The following is a 21600-nucleotide window of genomic DNA, read 5'->3' on the forward strand; positions in this document are numbered from 1 at the left end:
ACTTGTGCTCAGGAGAAAAATTTGATCCCAAGAAAGAAAGTATTAAACGATTTGTGCAAAAATGGGTAACAACTTTGTTGTATTTGAACACTAAAGTGGAGACAGAACAGATTATTAGGGGAATAGAGAATATGTTGCCCTTATACTGGCGGAATAAAGTAATTTCGGCTCCTAGGTATGATATTGACAAATTTATTCATTATCTTGAGAGGGTGAAGAATATTTTAAAGTAGGAGGAGAGTGCAACAAGGGTCTACAGGCCTCCCATTGGACCAAATGAAAACAGAACCGAGGTACAAGGAAACAGAATAGGAGTACAAAGATCTAGTAATTACCGAGGTAGATACCGACGCCGAGGGGGTTCTTTTGGTAACTGATATAATAACAGAGACCGAAATATGAAATATAGACAGCAGAAATCAGCTGATGGGGTGGAGTTGTGCAGACCGCCAGTCGGAAGGAATGTCAGGGGCAATGACCACGTAGAAGAGGAGGAAAACTAAGGGCAGTCTGTAATGGCGCTAGCGTTTGCAGGCTGAAGCAGCATAATTTAAACCAGCTAGCAAAACCTTTTGTAATAAAAACACCAGCTGAACGTTTTGGGGGTGCGATTATACAAACAAAGATTGCAGAGGAGAGGGACACTGTAAAAAATTATTTTTCAGGGAAATGTTGCGAAATTTTGCGAGAGAAAAAGTCAAAACCGCGAATAAGGAACCAGATTAATGAGGAACAGCTAGTAGAAAGTAACGATTCAGAATAGGATGTGAGGGTAAGGGAGCACTGCAAAGCAGGTGAGGGGCTTACCGTAAACTGTGGGGAAACGGTACTGGAGGTACCGGAGGAAGAGTATAGTAGGGCAGAGGAAGTTTTGCGTAGATTAAATGAAGTAGTTTCGGATAGTGCGGAAGAAGGAACAGAAGAGGAGGAAGCAGGGGGTAGTTCTGAAAGTTCTGACAACACCAAGGGAAGGGTTGCAGCATCTGATGATATTATTAGAGGAGGGAAGTATTTGAAGAAGTGTTTCGATTTATCAGTAGTGGACACACTAATGAAAGTTGCCACAGTTTTAGAAGAAGAGTACTCAGTGAATGTGTGTGTAATTTCCACGGAAGGTGTAGGTTTCAATGGACGTGACGGGGTGCAAGATTTGTTAGATGAACCTGATTCTGAATTCAGAGAAAAAACTACAAGACAACCTATAATTGAAGTGACAATTTTTAATGAAAGAGTTCCTTGTTTATTAGATAGTGGTTCAAATGTATGTGCAGTGTCACAGGGTTTTGTAAATGCTCTCTCTACTAGTAAGAATGTGGTTATAATGCCAGTGAGTGGCATAAATATCATTGTAGCCACAGGAAAAAGTAAAAATGTAGTCAATCGTGAAATTACGCTATCTGTCAGGATTGGTGAGGTAGAATTGGTGCACAACTTTTTAATAATGAATGGATTAAGTGTTGAAATGCTGGTGGATGTCTCTTCATCGTTCAGAACTTTTGCCATCTTCTTTCCTTCTTCCCTAATGTAGTAAAGAATGAGGTAAAGAGGCATAATAGGGAGAAGTTTTGGAAGTAGATGACTAAAAAAAAACTAACACAGATAAATGTGGAATGAAAGTGATACTGAAAAGATTAAAGTAATGTCACTACGTAATAGGTGATGACTGAGCAAAGTTTTGAAACATGTAGAATTGTTTTTTGTAAGATGATCGGAGTAAAGGAATAAGGAATGTTCTTATTAGAAATAAGTAAATGAATTATATATCTGATGTGTATTTGAGAGTCTCAGAAGTGGGCATAAATATTTTCAACAGTTGTTGTAATTTCGCATCCTGTGTGTATAATAACGTATTTTATGTAAAGTCATGAAATATTTTTTCTGAAAGAAAAAGTTAATAGAGAAAATGTTCGGAAATTTTTTGGAGTAAGTATTACTTTCAGCAGGAACTTGCTTAAGTAATCTTTCACTAAGAAAGTAGTCGTGCAAATTTTGGTACGGTTGGTATTTTTGAATAATGGTTAATTCATTTTTTACTGAAAATAATTAGTACTATATGAGACTATGGTAACAAGATGTTGGATTGCAATGAATATGTAGTTGTCTTGGGAAAAAGTTTTGTGAAGAAAAAGAGTAATTATGGACTATGATAAATATATATGTATAAAGTTCGGATGGAAAAATCCGAAACGAGACTAGAAAAAAACCAATTTAGGACTGAGCCGTTACAGCCTGTCATCTCGGCTGCTAGTGATACGAGGCCGTTGGGATCCAGCACGGCGTTCCGTATTACCCTCCTGAACCCACCGATTCCATATTCTGTTTGTGTATGAGAAGTCGGTTGGAAACTTTCTTCATGTCAGCATGTTGTAGGTGTCGCCACCGGCGCCAACCTTGTGTGAATGGTCTGAAAAGCTAAACATTTGCATATCACAGCATCATCTTCCTGTTGGTTAAATTTCACGTCTCTAGCACGTCATCTTCGTGGTGTAGCAATTTTAATGGTCAGTAGTGTATTAAACAATATATTATAATTGAAATTGTAATGACGTAAATGACTATCTGATTATTGATTGACTAAGCCAAGTTTTGCCGCGAGAATGATCTGGAAGGATCTTTCTGATTGGTCATTCAGATCAATAGCCAATCAGAATCAAGCGGTTTCTGCATGCAGATACTTAGATAGGCAGAGAGAAGAGGAGCATCGAGATAGTCGCTCTCTAACCTGCTTCCGAGTAACAACATGTTAGATGTCTCGGTGAAAATAATATGCAAAATGAAGAACTAGTAGGATCATTCCAGATAGAACATGTCGTGACTAAAGCGGTTTAAGTTACGAGCATTTTGAGGAAAGTATGATACTTCGGGATTAATTAGTCGAAATTTTATTATCGTGGTCAACGGCCTTGCCGCAGTGGATACACTGGTTCCCGTGAGATCACCCAAGTTAAGCGCTGTTGTGCGTGGCCGGCACTTGGATGGGTGACCATCCAGCCGCCATGCGCTGTTGCCATTTTTCGGGGTCCACTCAGCCTCGTGATGTCAATTGAGGAGCTACTCGACCGAATAGTAGCGGCTTCAGTCAAGAATACCATCATAACGACCGGGAGAGTGGTGTGCTGAGCCCACGCACCTCCTATCCGCATCCTCCACTGAGGATGACACGGCGGTCGGATGGTCCCGGTAGGCCACTCGTGGCCTGAAGATGGAGTGCTTTTTATTAGCGTGTCATCTTTTGGTCATAGAGACAATTCCGTTCGGCGTATTCCGTGTTCTTTATGGAATACTTCTAACGTAGAAGACCATTGAAACAACCGAAAGCAAAACTCGCTAATAGTGGTGGGTCAGTGACTGTTAGATCGCAAAATTTAATTGGGACGGACTTGCAGGAATTCTGGCTGCTTTTACGTGTGAGCCGGCCGGTGTGGCCGAGCGGTTCTAGGCGCTTCAGTCTGGAACCGCGCGACCGCTATGGTCGCAGGTTCGAATCCTGCCTCGGGCATGGATGTGTGTGATGTCCTTAGGTCAGTTCGGTTTAAGTAGTTCTAAGTTCTAGGGGACTGATGCTAAGTCCCATAGTGCTCAGATGCATTTGAACCATTTTTTAAATGTGAAATATGGTGGATAAACAGTGAACTTGGAATGATAAAGCATTTATATTATTAAATACGGATTTGATAGCCATTTCATGTGCTTCCTTACGAATAAAATATTCAAATGCTTACTGCAATTAAACTGCATTCTTCTAACGCCCGAAATTTCTGAAAAAGAACTTACAGGAACTGATTTGCAACTTGAGTTACTGGGCGTCTGTGCGATAGGTATTAGGTAGTGGTTTCATCAACGCTTTTACACTGCCTAGCGAGTATCTACTACCGCAGATTGAAGGGACGTCGGAAGGCAGAAATATAGGGGTAGGTGAAATGTTCGGTAAAAATGACTTAGAGAGAGTAAGAAGACGAAAGAACCACAGAACGACACCGAGCCGCCGCATCATCTATTCCTTCTCCTTCTTTCTGTCTACCCCTTCCTTCCCTCCCTCTCAGTCCTCCTTGTCTTCCCTCTCACTGTCAGCCTCAAAAAAATGGTTCATATGGCTCCGAGCACTATGGGACTCAACTGCTGAGGTCATAAGTCCCCAAAACTTAGAACTACTTAAACCTAACTAACCTAAGGACAACACACACATCCATGCCCGAGGCAGGATTCCAACCTGCGACCGTAGCGGTCGCGCGGTTCCAGACTGTAGCGCCAGAACCGCTCGGCCACCAGCGGCCGTCACTGTCAGCCTCCTCAAATCCCCCGCGCACCACTTTCTGTCCATCTCCCCCTCTCATCTTTCGATGTACACCTCTGCCCTCTCCCTTTACATCTCATCATACCCCTTCTATATGTGTATCTCTTTCTGCCGATAGCCGGCCGCGGTGGTCTCGCGGTTCTAGGCGCGGAGTCCGGAACCGTGCGACTGCTACGGTCGCAGGTTCGAATCCTGCCTCGGGCATGGATGTGTGTGATGTCCTTAGGTTAGTTAGGTTTAATTAGTTCTAAGTTCTCGGGGACTTATGACCACAGCAGTTGAGTCCCATAGTGCTCAGAGCCATTTTTTTTTCTGCCGATAACTTCGCTGCCCTCTGTCTGTCAGACACTGCCTCCCACTAATTCTGTCCGTCTCCATCTCCCCACTATTTTTGTCCCCATCTCATCGATCCCCTCTCTGTTTATCTCCATCTCCTTCTCCCCCACCCTTTTCCCTCCCCCACAGTATTTCTTTTCCGATCCTAAGTGACACATGTAACAAGTTCGTCTGAAATCGGTGCAGGACGTAGGAGAAGTCTTTACCGGGCGCTTAGCTCGTGTAAGCCTAAGTCACATATATTTCACATACTTCTAACGTATATCATACATATTTGTAGACGTATTTCATCTACACTCCTGGAAATTGAAATAAGAACACCGTGAATTCATTGTCCCAGGAAGGGGAAACTTTATTGACACATTCCTGGGGTCAGATACATCACATGATCACACTGACAGAACCACAGGCACATAGACACAGGCAACAGAGCATGCACAATGTCGGCACTAGTACAGTGTATATCCACCTTTCGCAGCAATGCACGCTGCTATTCTCCCATGGAGACGATCGTAGAGATGCTGGATGTAGTCCTGTGGAACGGCTTGCCATGCCATTTCCACCTGGCGCCTCAGTTGGACCAGCGTTCGTGCCGGACGTGCAGACCGCGTGAGACGACGCTTCATCCAGTCCCAAACATGCTCAATGGGGGACAGATCCGGAGATCTTGCTGGCCAGGGTAGTTGACGTACACCTTCTAGAGCACGTTGGGTGGCACGGGATACATGCGGACGTGCATTGTCCTGTTGGAACAGCAAGTTCCCTTGCCGGTCTAGGAATGGTAGAACGATGGGTTCGATGACGGTTTGGATGTACCGTGCACTATTCAGTGTCCCCTCGACGATCACCAGTGGTGTACGGCCAGTGTAGGAGATCGCTCCCCACACCATGATGCCGGGTGTTGGCCCTGTGTGCCTCGGTCGTTGGCGTGCATCCGTGCGTCGCTGCGGTCCGGTCCCAGGTCGACGGGCACGTGCACCTTCCGCACCACTGGCGACAACATCGATGTACTGTGGAGACCTCACGCCCCACGTGTTGAGCAATTCGGCGGTACGTCCACCCGGCCTCCCGCATGCCCACTATACGCCCTCGCTCAATGTCCGTCAACTGCACATACGGTTCACGTCCACGCTGTCGCGGCATGCTACCAGTGTTAAAGACTGCGATGGAGCTCCGTATGCCACGGCAAACTGGCTGACACTGACGGCGGCGGTGCACAAATGCTGCGCAGCTAGCGCCATTCGACGGCCAACACCGCGGTTCCTGGTGTGTCCGCTGTGCCGTGCGTGTGATCATTGCTTGTACAGCCCTCTCGCAGTGTCCGGAGCAAGTATGGTGGGTCTGACACACCGGTGTCAATGTGTTCTTTTTTCCATTTCCAGGAGTGTACATCTCCAACGAAATTTCGTTTTCAACTAACAGGCTCTGAGCACTATGCGACTTAACTTCTGAGGTCATCAGTCGCCTAGAACTTAGAACTAATTAAACCTAACTAACCTAAGTACATCACACACATCCATCTCCGAGGCAGGATTCGAACCTGCGACCGTAGCGGTCGCTTGGTTCCAGACTGTAGCGCCTAGAACCGCACGGCATTTCGTTTTCACACAGCTCAATGTTTATGACACATTTTCTCCTAAACTATATATCATTCAGTGATATGATTTTGTAGGTACATTCAGTGGCAGATGTGGATACTGCCTGCGAAATTTATTGGGAATAGATGTAGTAGTGAAGGAATAGTAAACAGGAAAGTCATGCGAGAGGCGGCAATTTTTGACGCAACACATGGTTTATGTCGTCTAATCTCCTGAGCGATGTATCGTAGAATGATATAATTTTGCTGAGATATTCAGTGTTATATGTACCTGATGAGGCAGTTTTACTGCATGAACACCGAAAAAGTAGTAAGATGATAAACTTCACTTCTTCCATCGTTTAATTGAGGGTGGGGGAGTGGGGGAGGGGTGGGGGAGGGGTGTAAAGGTTCAAAACGATGTGTAAAGCTGTAAAGTTGGTTGCAACTAAGTGCTTTTTTTCTCAAATACCATATGATTAAGGTCTGCATCTTTTCACGTCGCGTGTCACACCTCTTTTTCACCCCAGCCCCCATCCCTTTGATAGGTAGGTGACTATTACCTCGAAAGTGATTCTTTCCAGACCGTAAGTGAAATTTGTAGCAAGTTTGCTTCCAATCGATCCAGAAATATAGCATGGAATGTGGAACATACATATGTATGACCGCGAATACCTTGAGTACCAGTTCAAAAGTGTTTTCACAGACCTTCCTTGTTTGTCAGAATATCTGACTGAAGACAGTCTGTTACATTATTTGTTAAGCATCGTCTTTTGAACATGGTTTTGATCATTTGAGTCAGAAGTCTCCTACGATAACCTATGTCAATAGTAGATCAACACCCAATTGACTCGCGCGAAAATAAAACTGCTCATTTCTATGGGGTATCTGGATTTTTCAAATATCCCACTGTTACTATCTTTCTCACTTGAATAAACAACTAAGTGTGCGAATTTTAGTTAGAATTTTTGAATAACGTAATGCAAATTAAGAACAAAGGTATAAAGAAGTAGAATTTATGAACTATGAATACTCACAAGATGCTGATAAAATGATAGTCGTGGAAATGAGGAAACTGTTATTGCATCTCAAAAGGCCTACAACGCGCTAACAAACAAACACGTACATCTGAAGGTCTGGAGCAATAATGTAGATGAAGCTCTGAAAGGAATAGACTTCGAGTTTTTCTTTCAGCGGACAACGTGACCTTGCGACAGCGAACCGTGTGCAAATTTTGGTAGAGACTGATGTAAACTGGTGCGACACGAGTAGAGTTCCGTCGTCTTACTATTGTTGCGATTTCAGATTTAGTGTGACTAGCTTTAATATCGGAATCTGCAACAGCAGATGATAGGAAAAACATACTTACATTGTGGGCAGAAAGATTTTCAGAATTAATATTTAAGTCAGTTTTGGACGCGCCTAACGAACACATTAGGAACGCCGGTCAAACGTTCAATAAATATTTTGGAACATAAAAGGTGAGAAAGATTTAGATTTGTCAAACGTAGAAATACGTAGATTCGCAGCTGGGAAAATACAAGTGAACGCGTGAATGTTTGCGGCACACAGAAGGCAGCGGAGGTGGCTATACCTTGTAGATACGGGTTACGAAACGGCGTACGCAGCCAAAACTGCAAGAAGCGTCGAAAAAGTTTGTAGAGCATACTGCAGATTCTGTTAACTTCCTCCAAGGCAGGGAAAAAGCCTTTACTTAGTGCAATCCTACAATGAATGTGGCAATAAGCGCAATGGCATATAAGCTATTGTTTATCATAACTAACTGCGTCCAAACAAGCCGGAGGAAGCCCAACGGTACCAGCTAACCCCCGTATCATCCTTAGTCGATAGACGTCACGGGATACGGATATGGAGGGAAATGTAGTCAGCACGCCGCTCTCCCAGCCGTTGTCAGTTTTCGTGATCGAAGCCGCTACTTTTCTATCAAGTAGCTCCGTAGTTAGCCTCACAAGCATGAGAGAACCCTGCATGCCAATAACGCTCGGTGGGTAACCCAGCCCGAGAGCTCTTAACTTCCGTGAACTGACAGAAACCGTTGCGGCAAGGCCATTGACACTTTTTATCATAGTTCATCTTAAATTACAGTACTACGGAAGGAAATTGTGTTTAGAGCTTTCATGAACTTACATTTCTAACTTTGAAGGTGTAAATTCCCATGGGATTTTAGTTTAAGATTTGATGGGCTGTTCAGTTACACGTGGCGCTGCGTGACAGGACTTAGTTAAATCTGTGTATCGCCACAACGAGATTTTGATTTACGTAACTCTCAGTTTCGTAAATTTTACATTGCAAACTGGATACGAAAATTGGTAGTTTCACGACAACCTATAAATGAGTAGGTAAACAAACAAATAGAACAGTTAAGCAGTTAATACTCAACTGTGCGAAAAATCCAATTAGGCCAGAACGAGAGCGGTGCCAAATGACGTCAGATCACAATGTACGAGATGCGAATTCTATCATGCATCATGTGATGGCTGACGATAAAGTAGGGCAAAACAACACCTTAGCAAACAGTTCAATTGTGATTCAACAAGCATCAGAAACTGGGACCATGTCGTTACTAGTAAATTTACATAGATAATCCGCTGCGCGAATGTATCCAGATTCGAAATATGGAGCAGGATACGTTTCCGTACAAACTAAAAGTGAACCGCACATCACAATGGAGGCGGTTGAGCTGAGTACTGGTGTTGATTCAGTGAGTTAAACAGCATAGAGGTTTAAATGAACACTAATATGAATAATGTAGACATAGGTACTACTACAAAGGTGGAAACCAACATAAATCAGTTGGAAACTAATATTCAATTGGGGAATTTCAAACTGAAAAATGAAAATAAGACTCAGATGGAGACTTAGTGTATTAAATGAGAAAGCACGATATCTAATTTGGATACAAACCGTTCGAAAACAATTTATGAGAATTTGGCTATTTTGACTACGCAAAGCCAAGACATCACACAAATAAGTGAAATCAGTAGGTACTGATGAAGCAGAAGTAACATAAAGTCCGGAAAAAGTTACCTAATTTGAGGACAAATTCGACACTGACATTCAGAGGACAGATGAAACGGTAGAACATCTAACTGAGGGGAAATTACAAGTGACAGAGCCCGCAGTTAAGATAGAGGTTTCAGGAAAGTGTACATTCGAATATGAGGAGTTGCATAACACTGTGACGAGTGTGCAACGAAGCGAAGTTTCTTGCGTACAACAGGTAGAAGCGACGACACTCCGTAAAATGACGGAATTGTTATGGTTACAAGTATTCTTTTGGTACAAAAATTAGAGATCTTGAGTAAAGAGGATAAGTTCGATCCTCAGAAAAAACAAGAAGAGTGGTATCCATCCGGTTTCATAAAAAACTAGGAGCAGAAAAACGAGGCAAGGGAAAGAAAATTTGATGATTGATTCGTTACCAGGGCATGCAAATCACTATGAGCTGAACCTGGGATTGGAGAATTTGATATTTCCAGACTTTGAAAATATATTCATGGAAGACCATTTGTCTATGCAGAAGTAGGACAGCTTGTGGCCACAAGTTGCTGTCACAAGAATGCCATACGATGCACGTGAATCCATTACAGAGTATTGTGAATTGTGATCCAAGTATATAGTGAGTAGAATGTCTGAATGAGAGATTGTACGGGAGCTTTGGAAAACACGGCCCGCCGACTCTACATGATACTCAGAGACTAATTGTCATAGTTTTGATACGTTTTTGGGAAAAGTGGAGACCGAAGGTTGACTGCACAAAACACGCAAACAAAAAGTGAATGAAAGGCGACCTGAACGAGGTGAAAGAAACGGACCACAGATTAATACGACGAGAGAAAGAGGCCGGGGACGTTATTCTCAATGGGGAAGAGGAAACATTAATGGTAACAGAGCGCGAGAAGAAATGAAAAACAAAGGACTGCACAGGTCGGGAGCCTAACATGTATGGGGAAGAAAAAAATGGCCCAAAAGTAGTAGGCGTTATACGAAGTACTGAGGAAGAGAGAATACAGGCGAGACCATTAAGCATTGTTTGCATGAAGAGTAGTTTCGAAACTACTCATCACTATTGAAGGATTTATATTGGGATACAGATGGTGGAAAGAGATGAAGCAACAGCAGCTACTGGAGGAGACAAAAGAGAATCGAGCGGAATCACAGGGCAGAAGTAAAGAAGATAAGAGGGTTCGAGGTTAGCAAGCAATTTTAGAGATCGGAGTGCCGATCATGGAACATGTTGTCGCAAGTGGCGTCAGCAGAGAATGCAGGTAGGTGTTGCAACTCAGTGATGTTGTGTGGAGTAAAGAATTCGACTGTAAAGTCAACGAATTCCAACGATGAGGCATCAAAGGGGAAAAGAGAGGCAGTGGAAAGGAGCATGGTGCAGAGACGCATGATTAATTAGAGATAATCTTATTCACAAAAGTAATCATCATTTCGAGTATCAGCCTTTTCAGGAACATGAAACTTCTAATGAAAATGCAAATTCTGACCCTGAAATTAAGTGTGTAGAGTGCCATGCCGATTTCAATAAATGTCTGGTGATAGCCCTAGTACAAACACGTGGAAGTCAGTCGTGAATTGGGATGGAAGAACGTTTATCCGACGTGGACATTAATTTTGTACATGTCTTGAATGTATTAGAGCAACCGCAGGAAGAAGAGAAGAACGCAAGCAGCAATTTAACGAGTTCATTTCTCCAGATAGAGAAATAGATGGACTTGATTTTAACCTGAGTAGGTTATTTAAGCAAGAGGTTGCGCAAGTTAGTTGATGACCAGGCATCATTATGATCGGAAAGCACTGCTGAAGTTGTAGGAGGGGAAGAAGTTTCCAGTACTATGGTAGGGAGGAGGATGCTGCAGTAGTATATGTAAACATCATGCTACGGGAAAAGATGGTGTGGTAAAAGCCTCCACATTAGATGTTCAACAATCTAAAGACCAGATTTTTATTAAGACAATACCTTGCATTCTAAAAGGATCTGATGCAGGAATGTCTAGAAGACTGAAAGAAGGACACTAGAATGAATTAATGCCAGTAATGGGTGTTAAAGTGATGGTTGCTATGGACAACGTAGCAAGACCATAAAGTACTAACTCTTCGTGGACTTTAGAACAGAAGAAGAGATGTTCAGTTACATATTTCTGGCAGTACCAGAACTATGTCCGGAGGTTATCTTAGAGACCGACTGCTTAATGAAACAGAGAGATTTAATGGACTGCAAACGAGAAGCTATTGCATGTCATGCAGAAAGGAAGTTGTTAAATATTTCTTTCGAAACAGCTTCTGTTATGAAAGAATACCAGCTGAAATATATATTGTACAAAGAAGATGTGGAATTGGGTTTAGGGTTTGGATATAACTGGTGTCCATTCTGTAGTACTCTAGATAAGGAAGGAAAGGAGCCACATTTACGAAAAGTGGTAATCAAACAGATCTTTATTCAGGGACACAAAGGTATTTTTGTTACAAGTATTGAAGGACAACATGGACTGTGAAAGGAAGCGAGCATCACCTAGAAGTTTTTGCGCATGAATCATTCTTCAAGTCATCATTTGCTATTCCTTTAGCGAAGTGTAACGGCGTGCAATAGAAAATAGGCCACATACTTGAATGGAGAGTTTGAGAGAAAGACAATAAAGTTTGTAACGATCCCTTGGTAACTGTTGGAAAGAAAGATGGCAGTGAAATACTGTTATCGATGGATACACATAGAATAAGGTTCTGAAAAAAGAGACAGACTGTTCCGCGAACATTGACGCTCTATTACAGATATTTCGTGGTGTGTTGTATACATAGGGGCTAAATCTGACAGCGGGATATTGGCAAGAATCCCCTAGATGCGGAATCACGGAATTATGCTGCATTTCTGTTTGGTGGAAAGTGTTACCACTACGTCGTGATCCCTTTTGGAGTGAATAATTTTGTCATTGTTTCCATACGCACAATGGGTAAGATCTGGGATACAAAATCTGTTTGCCTACAGTGGTATATGTAGCCCACCTAATCATCACTAGAAAAAACTTGGCAAGAGCATTTGACATTATTCAGTAGGGTGGTCAGAGCACTAATACGAAGAGAGATGATCCTGAGGTTGGAAAAGCGTACATTTTCCAAGAAGGAAATAAAACTCTTAGGCTATATACACTCCTGGAAATGGAAAAAAGAACACATTGACACCGGTGTGTCAGACCCACCATACTTGCTCCGGACACTGCGAGAGGGCTGTACAGGCAATGATCACACGCACGGCACAGCGGACACACCAGGAACCGCGGTGTTGGCCGTCGAATGGCGCTAGCTGCGCAGCATTTGTGCACCGCCGCCGTCAGTGTCAGCCAGTTTGCCGTGGCATACGGAGCTCCATCGCAGTCTTTAACACTGGTAGCATGCCGCGACAGCGTGGACGTGAACCGTATGTGCAGTTGACGGGCTTTGAGCGAGGGCGTATAGTGGGCATGTGAGAGGCCGGGTGGGCGTACCGCCGAATTGCTCAACACGTGGGGCGTGAGGTCTCCACAGTACATCGATGTTGTCGCCAGTGGTCGGCGGAAGGTGCACGTGCCCGTCGACCTGGGACCGGACCGCAGCGACGCACGGATGCACGCCATGACCGTAGGATCCTACGCAGTGCCGTAGGGGACCGCACCGCCACTTCCCAGCAAATTAGGGCCACTGTTGCTCCTGGGGTATCGGCGAGGACCATTCGCAACCGTCTCCATGAAGCTGGGCTACGGTCCCGCACACCGTTAGGCCGTCTTCCGCTCACGCCCCAACATCGTGCAGCCCGCCTCCAGTGGTGTCGCGACAGGCGTGAATGGAGGGACGAATGGAGACGTGTCGTCTTCAGCGATGAGAGTCGCTTCTGCCTTGGTGCCAATGATGGTCGTATGCGTGTTTGGCGCCGTGCAGGTGAGCGCCACAATCAGGACTGCATACGACCGAGGCACACAGGGCCAACACCCGGCATCATGGTGTGGGGAGCGATCTCCTACACTGGCCGTACACCACTGGTGATCGTCGAGGGGACACTGAATAGTGCACGGTACATCCAAACCGTCATCGAACCCATCGTTCTACCATTCCTAGACCGGCAAGGGAACTTGCTGTTCCAACAGGACAATGCACGTCCGCATGTATCCCGTGCCACCCAACGTGCTCTAGAAGGTGTAAGTCAACTACCCTGGCCAGCAAGATCTCCGGATATGTCCCCCATTGAGCATGTTTGGGACTGGATGAAGCGTCGTCTCACGCGGTCTGGACGTCCAGCACGAACGCTGGTCCAACTGAGGCGCCAGGTGGAAATGGCATGGCAAGCCGTTCCACAGGACTACATCCAGCATCTCTACGATCGTCTCCATGGGAGAATAGCAGCCGGCATTGCTGCGAAAGGTGGATATACACTGTACTAGTGCCGACATTGTGCATGCTCTGTTGCCTGTGTCTATGTGCCTGTGGTTCTGTCAGTGTGATCATGTGATGTATCTGACCCCAGGAATGTGTCAATAAAGTTTCCCCTTCCTGGGACAATGAATTCACGGTGTTCTTATTTCAATTTCCAGGAGTGTAGTTACCATCCAAGGAACAGGAAATAATCGTGAAAAAATGAGCAATTGAGAGTTGTTCAGCACCAAGAACATGTAAGCGGATAATGTCGTTTCTTCTCCCACGTTCAGTTCATCGTCAATATGTGGACGAACAGGCCTTTAATCGTCCACATCTAAACAACTTATTGGAGGAAAACAATGTATCAGTATAGAGCGATGAATGAAATGCGGCGGTTAATCGACTCAAGTAAAGTTTGGCAATGAAATTAGGTTGTGGCATCCTAAATCAAATGAGCCATTCCATATTGTTGTGGATAGCTCAGACTATGGGTTATGAGTGCTGGTTTTTCAGGAAATTAGATATGTCAAGTGTGCTGAACATTTAGTACCAGATACTTTATCAAGACTTCCACAGGGCAATAAGCTTGAGGAAAAGATAGATAATGATGGTAGATTTGAAACAAATTGTTTCGACGTAATACAGGGAAAATATACAATGCAAGAGATGCAAAAAAAATAAGAAAAAATAATTCAAAATATGAAATCGAATGAAAATGCCAATGATGCACTCTGGTCTGAAGATTACATTTGATTATGAAGATGCTGAAAATATCAGAGCTTCATGTATAATGTACATATGGGCTCTATATTTTAAGAAAGTTGGCAGTCCAGGCGTATTTAGGCAAATAGAAGCGATTATAGAGTATTTTCAGTAGATATACAGACATTACGTGGCTACTAAACGCGCTATGGAAGATGTTTGCGTGTCTCGCATTTAAAAATATTGTGCATAATGTTGTGCAGAGGATACTGTAGAGTGACGTTCGCTATAAATTAAAAGTAAGTAATGCAACCAATCAAGGACCAATGCAAACCATAAAGCCAGAAGAAGTACTGGACATCGTGGCTGTAGACATTTTCGATCCATTGCCCATAACAATCGATGGTTTTATATATATTATACTTAAGTAGATTTGTTCCCTAAATATATTAAACTATACCAAATAAGGAAGGCATCATCAAAGGCTGTGTATTAAAGTCGGTTCGGGACTGTTTCATGACCGTAGGGTAGTCAAAGAGAATCCTGACAAACCATGGTGCTCAAGTTTGCTCAAAGCGATGGCGAGAAGGGACTGGCTGAGCAGCAGTAGGAACTGGTCCACATTTCAGCTTACTGTCCTTCGACTAATCCGGCGACTAAGTGTATGTATGAAGCAGGCCGTTTAATAGGACCTATTGTCACAGCAATTATATGTAGTGGGACATATACGTAAAAGAAATTATGAATTCATTGACAGACAATAACACTGGTTTCACTGCAGAAGAAATCCTAATATATAAATAAATAAATAAAGAGAAAAATAAAACAAATAAAAACTGATCTAAGACATCTGTAGAGGAGCAACAAGAGTTTCCTCCAAGGGATGAGTTAGATATCAGTGTTAAAAAATCGATGTTCAAAGAAAGAAGAAAAACTAGACTGAGGTAATAACTCGTCAACACGATGGAAGAGTTAGAACAGGAAATACAGTATATGTAATGTGTGTATCTACCTAGTTTGTGTACGTTCGAAAGTATCATTCATGTAAGCACCACTTACTAAAAGAGTGCTCTATGTTACTGAAAACTTGAAACCAAAAGTTGGTATCATAATGTGGGAAACTGTGATCTAAGTTGAGCCTTGTGTACACATTGCTTAAATATATATTGAAATGAAAAGAGTGAGCAGAAGACTTACTATTAAGTAGTGGGAGTGATATGTAACGAGAATGGAAGGCATAAAGGTAATAGACGCTCATAGAAAGCGCCACTCCAGAGAAAGTTCAAGTTACAGTTTAAGACATTAGAGCATGAAGTGTTTTAGTATGTATATTTATGTAAAAGTATGAGATTTAGTTACGTAAATTTTGAGGAATTAAATTTTGTTCTAACATTCCACATAAAAGTGGAAATTCGTATGTACCAAGTGTTACACAAAAGTTTATGTACAAATATAATCATATCAACGTATAGAGAAAGGTAATAGTGAGTATGGTATAAAATGAGAGGAAACGTTATTGGGTCACATTATCCTGTTGGAATACACCAAGTTACAATTGTTGAGATTACGATACAAAGAAGTAGGGCATATATACCATAACCATAATTCAAGTTCAGAATATTTCGCAGTTTAAAATGCCGGCCGATGTGGCCGAGCGCTTCTAGGCCCTTCAGTCCGGAACTGCACTGCTGCTAAGGTCGCAGGCTCGAATCCTGCCTCGGGAATTGATGTGTGTGATGTCCTTAGGTTAGTTAGGTTTCAGTAGTTCTAAGTTCTAGGGGACTGATGACCTCAGACGTTAAGTCTCATAGTGCTCAGAGTCATTTGAACCATTTTTTTAACAGTTTATAATAAAAATTTGAGGGAAGGGGGAATTTCTCATGTCAGCGCCTTTTTCATATCTAGGGAAGCTGTGACACTTAGAAAACGACGTCACACAACTTAACTGAATGAAGGTATGTAATGTGATAAATGCAAAAGTTTTAAGTTCATCATTAATTGTTATTTTGTGAAAGAAGGTAACTGATACTATATAAAGTTCGATAGTCCGAGATCAGTAAAATAATATAGATGCACAGTGGATATTCTTCTCAACAGGCAAGCTGACTTTGCGAAGACTAGTCGTGCACAAGCGCTGAAAGAAACAGACGCAGGTTGGCAGGCACAGAGTCCGGACACGAGTCGAGTTTCGTCTTCACGTTAGGAATGTTCACATTTCAGAATTATCGCGGCCAGCTCTAATATCGGAACTGGCAGAAGAAGATGATGGGAAAAAGTTACTTATGTTGTGGAATGCAAGACTTTCCAAACTAAAAATGATAGCAACGTTACGAATGGCTAAAAAGATTGTACTGGCATCAACAAGCAAAAGGGCTTGTTGTAATGGTTATCCATATTAAGACATGAGGACATCAGTTTTATACTGAGACGTGGGGACTTCAATCTTCACCCACCTCATCTCAACAGAAGCATATCAGCACCTACGTACTCAAGGGGAGGCTGTCATTATGCTTGTTAACTGTTTTAGGAACTGTCACAGTGATATGTCAGTAGTTCAAAACATGTAAAATAGAGTAATTTTTAGTTAACTGAATTTAAATCACTATTTACCTTAACAAGTTTACTTTCTTCTCTAGTCGAGTAAACTTTAGTGGAAAGTTGGAGTGTATGACTGCTTTTCTTCAGAACGACACGATTACGACGAAAACTTGTCGACATAAGTATTATAAGCATACTACGGTGAACACTCACTCATAGATGAAGAATTGTCAACATATTATATGGTCATTTTTCATATTTTAATTTGCCAACAATACGTTTCAGTTAATTTTCCTGAACAGATTTTCTAAAGTAATAGTTAACATGATAACTTTTCAGTCACATTGCACAACAGTGATTTCCTACAGTACTGAATTTGCGACAATTAAATTAAAGTCAACTTATCCACACCGGGTTTGAGTTTATAGAAAGTATTAATGCATAATACGTACATATTCCCGTTAAAAGTAATATCAGTATTGTTAAACAAAGATCTCAGATTAATACAAGTTTCCAAATTTCATAGCAGCCACGTTTCTTTCAGAAACGTTGAATAAAATTTACTCTCTCAGAGCTGTCGACCAGTCTTCATAGTTTTCGTTGATTTTTTCGGGGGAAGTCTTACAGTAAGTGAGAACAGCTCTCCTCAGGCATCACTGAGATTAACTGCTGTTGCTGAAACTGATTGTAACCTTAAATGCACAATAGTTGGCGTAAGGTAGGAAGTGATTTATTTCAGGTTATGATTATCGTATTCATCTATCGTAGAATGAATCATCTAATCATTCTGCACATTGCTAATAAAGTTCGATACTCTAATTTTCTTATGGAGTTAGTAAAAATACATTAGGAAGGCCAGTCAATAATTCAATAAATATTTAGCAATGTAAAGGCGAAAATCTTTACAATAGTGCATAACCTATGTTTGGAAGGGTCTGTGGAGTTAGGTAATGTTTCCTCTGACATACTTGCATGTATGAAGGAAGACTGCATCGCACTTCACACACAGTGCCAAATACAGACACCGCACAATTGTCCTTCGTGCCAAAGCCAAGGCAATCTGACGCGAAAACTAAGTAAGTCTCTCCCCGTGCGGAAATCATATAAATGTGAGAACCCCATAGGGACATATGGAAGTTTGGGTCTGTTCGGGAATACGTGATCAGATAGCCGAAGCGATTAAGGCGACCACTTATGTAGAGCGGAAAATTTGGAATCGAGTGTCAAGCAGACACAAATGTTCATTTGTTTCCAGTAAATTGTGCAGATGTGGCTTCCAAATACATTTCATGAAAAATGTTTAGTTCTGTCAAGCGTATAAATACGTAAAAGCCTAACTGGGTGAGCGAATGTGAACGAGTATGGAGCAGTGACATGCACAAGGCAGGCCAGGCGGCAATTTTTCGTGGTTAAGTGTCACATAGCTCGCTTTCCTTGGGAAAATGAGGTCCCGGCAAAGTCTGCGTTGTAACCACAGATTCTGTTAACTTCCTCCAGAGCAGAGAAAAAATCTCCACTTTGTACATTCTATTACTGATGGGGCAATAAGCGCACAGGCACCTACACTGATCAGTTAGAACGTATATGACTACTGACCTACTATCGACATAAACCCGTCCAGGCGATAGCAGCGTCATCTGGCGAAGAATGACTGCTAGTCAGACACACTCACGATACATGTCTACCAGCGAGCGTGCTGTCCGTGTTTACAATGGGGAAGGCGCACGATCTAGTTGTGTTTCCCGCAGGGTAATTCGTGATGGCCCGGAGGCTTGGCACGAGCTTCTCGGAAACGCACGACTTGTCGGATGTATGAAGAGACTGTGGGGAATGTCTCCTATACGTGGTGAAACCAAGGTGTAACCACGTCCAAAATTCTTGGGGCTGGGTGACCATCCCTCATTACAGTCATTACAGATATCGGACGCCGTAGGATGGGCAGACTGGTAAAACAAGACAGGTGGCAAACTGTGGCGAAACTAACACCAGAGTTTAATGCTGGGCACAATGCAAGTGTGTCTGAAAATGCGGTGCACCGAACAGTCGTGACAATGGGCTCCACAGCCGACGACCCATGCATATGCAAATCTTAACACCATGACATCGGCAAGTACGACTGAAAGGGTCACGTGACCATCGACACTGGACAAAGGGACAGTGGCAGAGCGCTGCACGGTCTGATGAATGCCGATACTTTCTTCATCATGCCGATGGGAGCGCGCGAATCCGTCGTCTTCCAGGGGAGCAGCTCCTTGACACCAGTACTGCGGGGCGGAAACAAGCTGGCGGCGGCTCCATTACGCTCTGAGGAACATTCACGCAGGTACCCATGGATCTAGTGGAGCTTGTGCAAGGTATCATGGTGCCGAGGTGTATTATATAATGGTTACAGATCACGTGCACCCTTTAATGACTATCAAGTTTACCGACGGCAGTGGCATTTTTCAACAAGATGCTGCTCCGTGTCATAAGGCAAGGAGTGTGATGGAGTGGCTGGAGGAACATAGTGGCGAGTTTAAATTGATGTGCTGGCCTCTTAAATTACCAGATTTGAACCCGATCGAACACATCTGTAATGTTAATGAGACTGACGTCAGAGCTCATCACCCCCTTCCTTGGAATTTACGGGAATTAGGTGACCTGTGTGTGCAAATGTGGTGCAAACTCCGTCCAGCGATCTACCGAGGCCCCACTGCTTCCGTGCCACCACGCGTCGCCGCTGTCATCCGTACCAAAGGTGGATATACCAGCTGTTAGGTACGTGGCCATTATTATGTGGATGATTAATGTAACTCACTGCTCATCGTAGCTAAACTTACATTACAATACTACGAAATGAAATAGTGGGTCGCGATTTTGTGATTGTAAATTTCTAACTATTCTGGTAATAGGTCTCATTGCATCTTAGTGAAAGTCGCGACGAGCCGTTTGGTTACACGTTCTGTCGGTAAAAAGAGAACATTTATAGGATCACTCCGTTATCCACCTATATGTCTGTCCGTCTGTTAAAACCCATTCTTCTCAGGAACTATTACAAGTAGCGGGTTGAATTTTATGTTAAATTCAAAGGTCTACAGTCGCTGCGCACTGTAAATCATTTAAGCCTCAAAATCAGTGCAATCAGAAGATATGACCCTTTGTGACAATCATGAAAAGGATAGATTACGACTCATCAAATAGCGGAGATGCTGAGTCGCAGCTAGGCACAACAAAAAGACTGCTTTCGGCCAAAAATGTCTTCATCGGAATCAGACAAAACGCACACACACACACACACATACGAGTTCACATACAAACGCAACTCACACACACATGACCACAATCTCTGACGGTCAAGGCCATTATTCCATCTTGGATTTTCCATTGTTTGATATGACCCTACATGGCGCATATTCTAGTACTGACAATATCGATGTTCAGAACCTGTAGATGACCTACGTCAAAGTTGTCTAGCGGTAAACTCCGTACAAGAACACCGAGAGATCACGCAATCGATTATCGTTCAGGGAAGGGATTTTTCACGCTTCGAAAACCTAGCCTTCACCTCTCAACCATGTGAGGAGCCGCCAGAAAATAGACATCGTTAGTATTCCATGTTAAACTGTACGTCCCCTTCCTAACTTGGATATCTGGGGTAAATTAGTGACGCACGAGTCGCCGAAGTGGTGTCCAATACAAAGACTTGCACGAAGCCACTGAGACAAGTAATATTATTATTATTATCTCTATACATAATTATTTTCGTACGAAACCATTAGAGCGCACTTCCGTCCAATTTTTTTCTCTCAAACTCTCCGTCCGAACAGGCTTCGGAAGGCCCAATGGCACCGACCGGCCACCGTGTCACCTTCAGCCGATAAGCGTCTCTGGATGCAGCTACGGACGGGCGTATGTTCCGGACACAGCTCTCCCAGCAGTTGTCAGTTGCCGTGACAGAAGCCTCTACTTCGCAGTCAGGTAGTGCCTCAATTGGTCTCACAGGGGCGGATTGCTACCCGCTTGTCAATAGCACTCGGAGCATTGGATCTTCTCAGATTAGTGTCATGTGACAATACATTCTATGTGAGAAGATCGTGAGTACCTGGAAGTTATAAATTGTGAAGAATGGTAAATGAAAAACGTAATCCACAGGTCCGGCAGCACTTAAGCCCGGTGATCTGACGGGAACCGGTGTTACCACTGAGGCAAAGCCGTTGGCACAATTATTCTCTACACATTGTAAATCCTGCTATTATTATTAATGGTACGTAATTTTAAAAATCTCCAAAAGCCGTCCAAATGAAGTCTTCACAATTCTTTCTGCAGGTGTTAGCATCAAATTAGTATAAATGGCTAATTATCCTAACAAGCACTGTTAGTACATTTCAGTGTTCGTGTTTTAGCCGTTGAAACATGGATTCCAGAGGGCAACTGCCGCTTTTAAAAATTCCCACGGCGTTTAAGTGAAGTAAATTGACTTGCAGGGCAGGAAATCTGCGAGCGTCGGAAGACACATCGGAGCGAGCGCGCGGCCACATTAATTAGGAGCAAACACTGCACGCACTCAGTTAACATGCAAAGCGTGTTTACGTAAAGACACAAGCGCCATCCTGCCTTCCACAGACCAACAACCGTAACAAGTCAGCAGTGCACAGACGGAAATTTAGGCTCATTGTTATCCCGTCTCGTGTTTTGGTCTCTTCGGGCACGAACGAAAGATGTCTGTCTGGCGCTCTCACACTTCCAGTCTTAAACTAAGGGTTTC

Source organism: Schistocerca nitens, chromosome 3, assembly GCF_023898315.1.
Source record: "Schistocerca nitens isolate TAMUIC-IGC-003100 chromosome 3, iqSchNite1.1, whole genome shotgun sequence".
Classification (NCBI taxonomy): Eukaryota; Metazoa; Arthropoda; class Insecta; order Orthoptera; family Acrididae; genus Schistocerca; species Schistocerca nitens.